The sequence below is a fragment of the Protopterus annectens genome, chromosome 3.part1 (assembly GCF_019279795.1).
Source record: "Protopterus annectens isolate FY-2018-M chromosome 3.part1, PAN1.0, whole genome shotgun sequence".
NCBI classification, from domain to species: Eukaryota; Metazoa; Chordata; order Ceratodontiformes; family Protopteridae; genus Protopterus; species Protopterus annectens.
The window spans coordinates 1,325,926,158-1,325,937,150 of record NC_056732.1 but is presented as its reverse complement, the minus strand read 5'-3'; the positions used below and the strand labels follow the sequence as shown (position 1 = coordinate 1,325,937,150).

The 10,993-nt window shown below is 39.3% G+C and overlaps 1 protein-coding gene across 1 annotated transcript in view; it reads left to right on the top strand.

Annotated features, from left to right (window-relative positions):
- The window catches only part of MPPE1 (metallophosphoesterase 1), a 1,333,952-nt gene that overhangs the window by 1,067,912 nt on the left and 255,047 nt on the right, over nucleotides 1–10,993 (top strand). The gene's annotated exons all lie outside the window — the stretch shown is intronic.

Sequence of the window (10,993 nt, the reverse complement as noted above, 5' to 3'; positions counted from 1 at the left end):
GCATTACTGCACTGGTCAAAACACTACCATTTGTATTAATATTAATTTTACTCATTATAATTGGGTAGCCTTGTAAGATCCTTAGAGTAGCTGGCTTTGGAGTGTCTGGTGGCAGTGGAACTTCTTTATAGTCTGGGCAGAAGGGGGCATAGCTAGTAAATCTGTGGCAGCCTATCCCAGGTGTGTGTGTGTGTGTGTGTGTGTGTGTGTGTGTGTGTGTGTGTGTGTGTGTGTGTGTGTGTGTGTGTGTGTGTGTGTGTGTGTGTGTGTGTGTGTGTGTGTGTGTGTGTGTGTGTACATGTTCAAATCTCCAAGAGTGTGTTCGTCAGCTGCTTGGAGCACTGGTTTCACAGAGAGAGAGAGAGAGAGAGAGAGAAAGAGAGTGGTGGAGGACTTGGCTTGGACACTCGGCTGTAGACTCAAATCTGCAGCTGTGCCAGTGGAGATTCTTACTGGGGCCCTGGCTAGAGAGATAGAGAAACTCAGACCCTGGACTGAGTGTGTTCTCTGCACGCTGTTATAGGAAATTTGTGTTTGATGCATATAGCTGCTGTGCCGACCCCACTTAAACCTGGGCAGTAACTAAGGAGCCTCAGTCCTCACCACTGTCTCTGGTAAGGGAGTGTCACTGAAAGCAGGGAAAGAAATACACAATTTCCCCTAAGAGTACACCAGGAACAGGCCCCAAACCTGGGACTGGACAATATGCTTCACTCCAGGTCCCCAAATGAGTGTTCACACTAACCCCTGAAGAGCACTGTGTCCCACTTCTAAGTATTTGATGCTCTCACTCTTATATAGTTGAATTTCTTGCATAGAAGCACTCTTGGGAAAGTTTGGCACAGATTTACCTGCTATGTCCTCTTTCCCAAATTACAAGGTAATGGCTGCCACCAGTCAAATACCACAGTACCCTTCAGAAGGGGTGTTCAATTACATTGGATGAAATAGATATTAATATAAATGGTAGTAAGAATAGATATTAATATAAATGGTAGTAAGAATTTTTTGTAGTGGCTCTGTTTTTATAACATTAAGCATAAATGCTCTCAGGTAATTAAAAGTACTTCTGCATAACCAGCCGCAATAAAAGGTAGTAAAATATTTAATAAATAAAATGATTTAAAACATATATACACCGAATAACTGATTCCAGTAAACCTCGGAGTTTCACACACAGGAATTATGAAAATAACACCGAAGGATAGGTTTCACACTAGTTGTAGAAAAACTCTTAACTATCTAACTATAGTTCCATAACTGTCTAAAGATTAACTGTCCCTGTCTAATTCGGTTAACTCCGCAAGGAAAGATGATTCTCTTACTTCTGTCAGGCAAGATAAGAATTTATGTCCACTCTCCAGGCTGTCGTGTAGTCCTCAGTGACTGGAATAATAAATCTTACTGTTATTGTTGAATAGCTCTGGAAAGCAAACTGAGTGATAACTACTGCTCTGAAAAACAACTGTCAACTCACTCAACTGAATCAGAACCTGCTTTTATAGCAGAACTTTTTTTAAAAGTCACAGAAAACTGTATGAGAATTCTACTCTCTCGTGTCACACTTTAAAAAGTAAACAAAACAACTGCTGTGGAGATTCTATTCCTTTCAACTGTGGCACATGATGACATCATATCTAGGTTAGCTAACTGGCATAACCTATATTCAGAATTCTTTGTAAAAACATGTACATTTGGTCAGCCAGAAGAACACTGTTTAATTCAAACATCTTACATAAATCAAAGCTATAATCAAAAAGCAGAAACTTCTTTACAAAATTATAGCTAGTTATGCTGGCATGTAAAACACAAGTTAATTTACAATTATTTACAAGAATTTACAAAACTTCAGCCAGTCATGATTGCTAACACATATAACAATATCTGATATCTTCACAGCTACATCTGGAAATGCTGTGTGTATCTGTTTTTGTTCCAGGTGAACGTTCCTTTCTAGTCTCAGTGGTGAGGATTAAGGCTCCTTGATTACTGGCCCAGAGAGGGGCCGTCACAGATGAGTTACTGAAATAACTGTACATGTAGCACTTTTTAATGCTGCGATTCCCTTATACTTTAGTAAGGGATAGAAACATCTTCTTTTGTGTTTGAAAGCAATTGTGAGAAAGACAGTAACAATAGATTTGAAAAAGTCTGAATGACCTTTATTGTTATTGAAATTATTTTTCCAACCACTACAGTTTGTGATGAAGAAATTAGGGTTTATATCATATAATCGAAAGTGCAAAATCTCGAGCAGCATAACATTGAAACACCAAAACATCGAAACAGTTCCAATGGAAGTTCCCAACGGTGACATGCAACATGAAGGGTGTAGGCTAGGGGGGGAGGAAAGCCCCCCTGCACCCCCCACACCCCCTTCTACTTAAATATACCAACTCTGAGATCGCGCTACAGTATAGAAAATGGAAATCTTCCATTTCTGCAGTGTAGTGAACTGCGCTGTCCAAGTGGCATTTTAAGTGGCAAGGGATGTAGGGGGTGCAGGGGGTCTTGCCCCCCTGCATGGAGCAAGTTTTTCTCACCTACACTCCTCCTAGTCGTTTCTACCCCATTTTGATGTTCTGCTCTTTGATGTTGTGATTTCGATATTTTGCCATTCGAGATTTTGCATGTTCGATGTTTTGATATACACCCAGAAATTAGGATCATATGGATGATAGCACAAGATTCTAAGGTTAGCCATACATTTTGGCCAAAATTGACATTACCTTTGGTAAAATATATTTAATTTATTTAGGTTTCTGATATAAAGCATGAGCATTGCTTAAATGCTTAACTGTTATTACAAAGGTTTAGAAACACTTTGCAAATACTGTAAATAGTCTAGATTGTTTGGAATATTTTAGTTTTAAAATTTGTTATGGCAAACTGTTACTTGTATCATCCATATTTTGATGTCTGAGAAGTTGTATTTTTTTTTTTTACTTTGATTCATTTGGTGTTTTTTATTTATTATCCTTATTTTCTGTTTCATCTCAACATGAAAATTCATTTTAAAAGTTAAAAAACAAAACACTGCTTGCAGATATTGTTGATCAAGGATATCCTTATAATGGGAGCCATCAGATGTGTATATGCTGTATTTACAATGCATGATAACATTGGCCCAGTATTCTTACCATTCCCTTGATTTGAGTGCTGTCAACTCCTATGGGTAGGCCATGAGCCACCCACCACAGTGCATAACATTGTAAGTTTTTTGAAGAAAACATTTAGATAAGAAAATAACTGCACACCTGACTTTAATGGATAGGTCAGTTTTATTTAGCTTTTAAAAATGTGATGTATAGATTCTCCCTTCCTGTTGCTGTCTTATTTTAGGATTTCACTGAGACGAGACATTTGATTTATCTGTGGTGGTGGTGCTGTGGTAGCGTTGTCGCCTCTCAGTAAGACGTTGTCCCATTCGATTCTCAGCTAGAGCGTCTTCTGTGTAGAGACATGTGTGAATGGGTGTACCTTCGTTGAAGGTTGTGCGTCAGAGCTGGCAACTCGGCACGTAAAAATCTACTGCCGGTCATTAGCGGACCAGAGTTCCGCTGTGGCGACCCCTAACCGGGAAAAGCTGAAAGAGACAACAACTGACACATTTGATTTAGTTTTGTGTTTTGTCTTGGCTGAAAAAGTATTACATAAGTGGTAAATGATTGGCTTCTTGATTTAGCAGTTTACAATAAAGGTTTATTTCCAGAACCTGATACTTTAGTTAGGATCTGTTGTGTTTGTCAGAGATCTATCTTATGGCAGGTACCTTTAAAGATTCTATTTTCATTTAAAATATTGTATTTCCCCATTTTCCTTCTACTCTGCATGTATCCATTAAGCTTTTATAGTTCATAAGGTCTGTATCAACCATGCATTCCCTTCCTAATCAGTAAGTAAATAATGTGGAAAATTGATGTAAAAGGAATTATGGAAGTCTGCACTCATTGCCTCCATCTTATTCAGGGGGCACTAAACATTATCTATCATATGTGTACATGCCAGTTAATGCATGTGTAGCCATCTGCTGTGTTCTTACATCTGGTGTTCACACTGTACAGGTGTATCACAGGATGAAGCAATACATTGCGGAATGTGAACTAGAAATAAGTTTGCTTATACCTGAAGTCTGTGCTTCGCAAAGGGAATCCCATACTTGTGTTTACTTAACTTTTCTTGAACCTTCTAAATTGTATCAAGGCAATGCCTGACATTTGTGGTATTTATAGTGTCCACAAAGAGATTTATCTTACTGTGTTCCTGTTAATATGTTATTCATTTTGTAGTATTTTGTACGCCATAGGAATATAATTTAAAAAGTCTCTTGAAGTGCAGCTTAAATATTAATGAACAATTTCAGTTTAATCTCTTTATCTTTTCTGAGAACTTGCTAAATGTTTTAGTAAGTCCATGTCCATAGAATTTGCTCTGCTGTACTCAGCAGTGGTTAATACCATTCTGTAAAGAAGGTAGATGGACTTAATGAATAATTGTTTTATTATTGTTGTTTGTGATTAGGCCTGCCATTTGGAGTCAGTTGAGTTCTTTAAGTATGTACTAGACTCTGTGGATGCAGTATTCTTCTGCCATGGTCACATAGCTTTGCCATGTCACATCTGGGCTTGCTGTATAGTCTTTTGAGGCATTTTGTATTTCCTGCTCCCTCATTGTTTATGTGGGAATTAACATTCACTGGTTGGAATAGCTAGCTCTTTGTAGCCTGATTTGTTTGAGTTTTTCCATTTTGGGGGGATTACACTAGTGTATATTTTTCCCTTATTACACAGTACCCATTCCTGGTGACATTGTAATACTTGAACTGAGGAGATGAGGTGGATCATCTACTATTTTGTCACTTCTCACATTTGTTAAATATTTCACGATTTATCCTCACTAAGAGCAGCCGATACCCTCTACAACTTTTCCTTCTCCAGCATAGGTAAGTACTAGGCTAGCTATCCCCCGCTGGCCATTTTTATCGTGTCTGTCCACTGCTCTTCCCACTTTGTTTTCCTTTCATCTAAATGCATCACCTTCCTCTTACTTTTCTTTGTGAAGGAAGAGATTGAAGGTAGTGGAATGCAGGTTAGTCCCTTACCGTAGAAGGCTCATTCGGATGTCCCATGGGGAAGGCAACAAAGCAGCTGTCTCCCAACACTATTCCTGGGAAAGTTTCATCTGTAAAACCTTCTACTCAGACTTCTCAGGATGACTAATTATTCCTAGTTCAGAGTTTGTTATAAGCTATATAGGCCTTACAACTGGGATAAGCCTCTTTATCTTCTCCTTTAAAAAGAAAGAGAATCTTCTTCTGAGGAAGTGGGTGTTTTAGATACAGAAGAGTTGGATTATGCTTCTCACATTCCCTCTCCTTCAGACTTATTCACATGTGAAAGATACTCTGATTCCCCTAATGAAGAGATTTCCTTTGATGAAGCCATTTCCAAAATGAAGTCATTATTCAAGGGGGAAGGGATGAAGCTTTCTGATCCCTGAAGCCTGGAAAATGGCCATCGTAATGTCATTACACAAGGGTGGCCCAACCACAGATCCTCGAAACTGTAAGCCTGTTAGTCTCAGTAGCCTCATAAGTAATGCTATGGAGTGCATTGTCTCAGACTTCATTGACCTGAACATTGAAAGTCTCTTAACCTTGGATCCTCATCAGTTTTGCTTTGTCAAAGGAAGGTCCTGCGTCTTTAACCTCATTAATTACTTTGAAAAAAGTAACTGAAGCAGTGGATATTGGTTATACAATGCATACAGCATATCTAGACCTGGCCAAGGCCTTTGACACAATCTCCCCATGCATGGATTATTGTTAGACTTGCAAATCTGATTCATAGGGTGTTACTAGGCTATTGACTCAAGGGTCTTTACAAGCCTAGCTGTTAAATGGGAATATAATACTAGATGAGAGATATTGTTTATGCCCAGAATTTATCCAGCAAGGACTACCCATGTCCAGGAGAGAAGCAGGAGCAATCCCTGGCAGAAATATAAATCCGTATACTGTCAGTTGGATAACTAATTGGTTGTCTGACAGAATCCATGTGGTTAGAGTCGAAGTTCCCACATCTGAAAGCAAAAAGTTGCCAGTGGTGTAAGACAGACCTCAGTTATGGGTATTCTCCTATTTGGCATATATTTTCAGACCTTAAGGCCAGTACTCCTGGCCTATGTTTGCTAAGTTTGCAGATTACTGTAAATTAATTATTGTTGTTAGATCTTCAAATGACTCATAGTTGCTCCAACATGGGTTAGCCCATGTTAACAACTGGTACAAGGACAATTGTCTCAAATTATATGTATAAAAATGCAACACAGCTCATTTTGGTAAACTAAATGGTTTCACTTACTGTATAGGAGATATATTTGTCCAATCAAACACTGTTGTAAGAGATCTAAGCACCATTTTTAATAATTCCTTATCATTTGATCATCATGTCTTCACAGTAGCTCTGAAATCCTGTTATCTGGCCCATCTAATTTCCAAAGTCTTCTCCACTAGATCCAGAAAAATCTTAATTCCCCATTACTTGTATCTTATCAAACTCAGTACTGAATGTAAAGCACCTTTTGGCTTATATTTGTCTAAATGTATCACACAATTTGAGAGACCTTAAAAAGTTTATAACTAAAACAATCAGCGGCCTCAAAAATCTTAGTTATCAGAAGAGACTGGCAGCCCATTCTCTGTATTTAGTCTCTTACAGACTCCTCCATGGAGATCTGTGGGCATGATATTGAAACGTCAGCACTCTGCTGAGACACCAAAAAAAAATTAAAATCCAGACGATTGAATCTCTTAGCATTGCTCTTCTCATTCAGACGTCTGTTTTGCAGGGGGGCAAGCCCCTGCACACCCTCCATTTTTTTATATACCAACTCCAAGATCATCATACTTCAGAGAATCGTCGAAAATGGAATATTCCAAGAAATTGCAATCTCTGACTTAGTTTATATAAGTCTATTTTTTTGGCCATTCAGTCTCCATGTTTTTGGGCTTGGTCTGTCGGGAGCCAACATTTCAAATTGTTACTAGATATATGACTAGCCTTTTGAGACATTTAAGATCCAACCATATTTGAACTCCTATTCCTTCGCAAAACGAATGGTACCTCAAATAGTCTGTTAAAGGATCTAAACCTTAATCAGCACATAAATAAGACACGTTGGCATGACAGATTCATATCCCAGTATATCCCTCACATCTGGAACAAACTTCCACTACCTGTCAAGCAGAGTGACACCCTTGCCACCTTCACGGTAAACCTAGATAATTGGATGGGCTGCCTCAAATTCTCCTTTGGTCTGTCTTGTCTTGCCCTCCTTGAGGTTAGTGGGAAATGTTGAATAGTGTTTATGGGGTAGGTTTGAAGTGGTCTGCCGACTGATTGCCTAGTACTTGCCTATGAACTTATATTTTGATCTCCTTCATATGGATTTTCTCAGACCAGTTAATATTCCGCTAGTTCATGGAGCCTTAGAGAATGCCTTTGCTTCAGCTTCTGTTCTCCTGATTTTCAACCTTCTGCTGCAAAAAAAACCTGATAGATTTCTACAGAGTTCAGGACTCTGGTTTCGGCTCCATAATTCTCTTTCTAATGACAGAGCACACAGCCCTAGACAGATATGGTAAATGTGTTTTTACCTTTTCTGTACTATTTTTTTTCACCCTGTTAATAGACAAAAGGAATTTAATCATCCAAGTTTGACAGTGCTGGACAGCATGGGTGAGAAAATGGCTGAGATTGCTAGAGAAGACGTGAAATCTTATCTTGCTAGAAATGCTCTATTCAGCTTCACAAGTAGTTAAACATTCTAAAAATGCATGTATGATGCCATAGATCATCTTCTAGTGCTGCCTTTACTGGCTGTGTCATCCATAGGCTTGCCTGACTAAGGTTCCAGCCCCTTCCTGAAGATGTTAAAGAACAGTTATTGAATGCCTTTCTAGGTAAGACTTCTGTATGAGACTCCTGTTGCTGGAGTCTTCAAGAAGAAGGAAGGAATGGGTAAACTCATGCAAGGAGTAAAGCAACATTTTCTTTCTCCAGTACTTAGATATGACAGAAATTACTGTTTAAAATCAATTCCTTTATGCTGAAAACAGACTAAAACCAATCAGCAAAAATTGTATAATTTTCATCTCAAGAAGAAATGGCAAGGGGACTCTTAAGGCTAGGCAGTCTGGATTCCTGGGTTCCAGCAGTAAGAGAGACCAGTCCTGATTATGTTCATCCTCATTCCCTTCTATTTCCTTTCCCTACCCCACTGTGGTTATCTTTCTTCTTCCAACAGAATAGCTAGCAACCTTTTTCTTTTTCTCCCATTATGGGAAGCAATCACTTCCAACTCTTAGACTTTTAATATTATATGAAGAGACTACAGGCATCAGTGGAATTCCAGAACAACCACCTCAGGCAATCCTCAGATTCCAAATGACCAAGAACTCCTGATTCCAGATATTGTCTCATAGGTTCATAGCTCCACCAGCTGTAAAAATACATTTAGTTCAGAGCAACAGCAGTGGTAGTGGTTGGTTCAAGTCTAGAATTGTCTCAAATCTTATTCTGTCAAATGTCATCATAGTAGGAGTGCTCCCACATTAGTGGGGAAAGGTTTTTATTTAAAACTTTTTCTAGTCCCAGGAAAGAAGGAGATGGGAAGCCTATTCTAGATCTCTCCAGATTAAATACCTTTCTAAATGTCCCACATTTTGAAATGCTCTCCCTTCAGACTCTGTTTGCCTCTTCTTCACCCTGATTCTGTGGTTACTGTATACTTAAAATATGCTTATGTATACAGCCTATTCTACAAATAGGAAAAGAAGATTTTGGAGATTCTCTGTCTTAGACTTTCAGTATCTGTTTATGTCTTTGCCCTTTGGACTTTTTGGAGCACCAACAATTTTGTCAAGTGCCTGGCACTAGTTGTTGCCTTTTGCAGACTCCAAGTAATATACATCTCTCCTTATCTGTATGACTGTCTAATCTTCAGATCTTCTAAACACCTTAGACTTTACTATGAACCTTCTCAAGACTCGAGGGTTCACTCTGTGTCTAAAGAAATCCTTTCTGATTCCTTCATACTGAGTATTTTTTCCAGGATGTCTTAAAAGCACAATTCAAACAGCCTTTCTTCCTCCATTCAAAACGGAACTTTACAAAACCTAGTTTCTCTGTCTTACAAACCAGAAAGCTGCCTCAATCAGAAAGTTTCTAAAGGCCATCAGGTTTTGTGGCTTCAGTCATCCTCATGATCCCCATGATCCCATATTCTGGACTTCACATGAGGAATGTCACTGGCATCTCAGGTCAGTCTGGAATTGACACCAGAATTCTATCTACCAACAAATCCCGATAATACCTTGTCTGGTTCAGCCATTGCTGTGGTGGGAAAACAGGCAAACTCCAGTTCAGGGGGGGCTATATTACAACATCAAACTCACAGGAGTTCGAACGCTTTAATATCGAATCCAGCAGTCCGAAATACGAAAATAGCGAAGCCACGGCACACCAATTTTTTTTCCCAGGGAAAAAAATTGGTGGCCATTTTCGGGGCTTTGCCATTTCCTCCACTGTGGTGCAATCTCGGAGTTGGTATATTTAAGTAAGGGGTATGGGGCACAGCCCCCCACTTTGGGGGGTGTATTTTATTTTTGTTTGTTTACTTTTGTAACGGAACAGTGATTTTTTTCCCTGTGTTTTCATTGTTATTGGGATTCGAACTATACGGTTCGATATTACAATGTTCAAACTCCTGTGAGTTCGATGTTGTAATATAGACCCATTCAGGGGTCCCCTTTCTACAACCTCATACCACTCCAATCATTACAACAGATGCCTTAGACTTTGTCTGGGGATCTTGTTGTCGGGGAAAAAAAGTCCAGGTGTATGTAGCCCTTCCTTCATAAAAGAATCACATCATTATCAAATAGATGATGGATCTTGATCAATGAACTCAAAACTGTGCTCCAGTTGTGGACACCAGGCACTCTCCAAGTCATGAGAGACAAACACCACTGTTATATGTGGTACATAAACAATCAGGGTAGAACAAAATATTATTGATTTGTCGAATAGCTCTGAATGTTTGGGTAGTAGCCATTTAGCACAGTCTTTTTCTTCAGGCATTCTACATTCCCTCTTATTTGAACATTGTAGTAGACTTTTTAAGCAGATCCATAACAGACCATTAGGAGTGGATGTTAAACAGAGATGTCTTCCTTCAGCTCCTACATCAATGTAGAGTCCCTAATACAGACCTCTACGCATCTGTTCAGGATAGTCAAATGAGGCTTTTTTGCTCCTGAATTCTTTGCAGATAAGCAACAGCACCAGATGCCCTCTCAGTAAACTGGAAGGGGAAGTTTCTGTGTGTCTTTCCTCCTTTTTCCCAAAATACTTCTAAAGATAAGAAAAGGACAGTTCCAAGATGTTGCTGGTGTCCCTCCTTTGGCCTAGACAGCACTTGTTCTCTCTTCCAAAGGAAGGCACTTCATAATGCAGTGTTACTACTCCAGTTTGAAGCCAGAGTTTATGCATTCCTTTATATAAACTGCTACTGTGGCCATAAGAGTGGACTGGAGTATTGGTGCATCCATGCAGTCTACCTTGTCCATCCCTACCCATTTAGTGTCCATCCTGGTCATTTCTATGTCTGAATGAGAATGAGATAAAAAAAAAAACACTTTCACCAAAATCTGAGCTATCCTTACTATTTTGCCATGTCTCTTGTTCCACTTGGTTATTGAAACTTCAGTGACCAAAACACACTTATCTGTCCTCACACTAGCTTTCATCTCTTTCAGTTCTTGCCTTGTGCCACTGATACTGTCTACACCCTTTTCCTCTTCACTTCCACCAGCTCCTGCCCTTCCCACTATCTGTATTGGTTGTCTTCCTCGCTTTGCTTTGCATTCCTGTTGACCTCTCCTCTTCCTTCACTGCTTTCTCTCTCAGTCTACCAGTTGCTCCTAGCTATT